Raw genomic sequence first — 1,162 nt, 5'->3', positions numbered from 1 at the left:
GTTCAGCGATTAGGTTGAAAGCACCAATGATTTTGGTAACAGGATCTACACAACAACTTTCATGTTGATGAAGGGTCGCACTCCCCTTCTGACTCAGTCGTGAACAAAAGATGCTTGGATTTTCGCAACTTTCGAAGCCTCTAAAATGGCAGGATTTGTTAGAAAAAGGGGGGAAAAAGCCACGATGCGTTTCGAACAGGTGCAAAGATTCATTTTAGCGAAAAAATATTTTGGGGTTATGGGCACTTTAAGACATACTTTGAAAAGGTTGGCTTGACAAAAGTCAAGCCAAAAACAGTCAATGTGACTTTCAGTTTGGTGACAAAACTCAGCCGTGTGATCTTGCCCCATCAAATCATGACATGACCCCAAGGTTGAAACAATTTAGTAAAATGATGCAGATATATGACGATACCTTACACAAATGGCATTGAGGCCACCCAAAAACCCACACAGAAATACTACAAAATGTAAAAAATATATCAATATTTATTACAATGCCTCCTTCCAAAGACTGCAAGTATCCTGGGAAATAACAAAGAATGGTACTTTTCACCCCTCTTTTACTGTGCACATTTCATTGCATCCACCACAAGGAAAAGAACTGTCACAAGTTATCTAAACTGCAGCCACGAGTTTCCATCAAAGCTGATTTACTTCACGAGAATCGACAGAGCTAAGCATTCCCAAACATTAAAATCCTCCAGAGGCATATCTTCAAAAGCAAAAACACCTAGCATTGTTCATCAAATTAAATAGTCTCTGTTATTCATCAGCGTCTTCTGCATCCGTGACATAACGGTGCTTCACATGGTTCCACAATTTCTGGTGGGAAAAAATAACAAACAGTTTAAAAAAGAACTTACTAAAGAAAACAATTTAGCAGACTCCTAAATGAACCACAGGGTTCTCAATAATGATTATTATGGGAAGTTCCCAGGTAAAATATAACTTTATAATGAAAATCACTTCTTAAAGTGCACTTTTCACAAACTCCTTTCTCTTCCACCCAAGGAATGCAATGAACAGCTGTCATAAATGGTACCCAAGGCAGGAGGCAGTGTGGCCCAGTGTTAAGGGCGCTTGCCTTGAGATCCCGGGATCCCAGGTTCAAGCCATGTCCTGGCCACTGGTTGAACTTGTTCCTGGTAGTCCCTGGTTC

Source organism: Montipora capricornis, chromosome 4 (genome assembly GCF_036669925.1).
Source record: "Montipora capricornis isolate CH-2021 chromosome 4, ASM3666992v2, whole genome shotgun sequence".
Classification (NCBI taxonomy): domain Eukaryota; kingdom Metazoa; phylum Cnidaria; class Anthozoa; order Scleractinia; family Acroporidae; genus Montipora; species Montipora capricornis.
Note: the sequence above shows the minus strand (reverse complement) of the source record.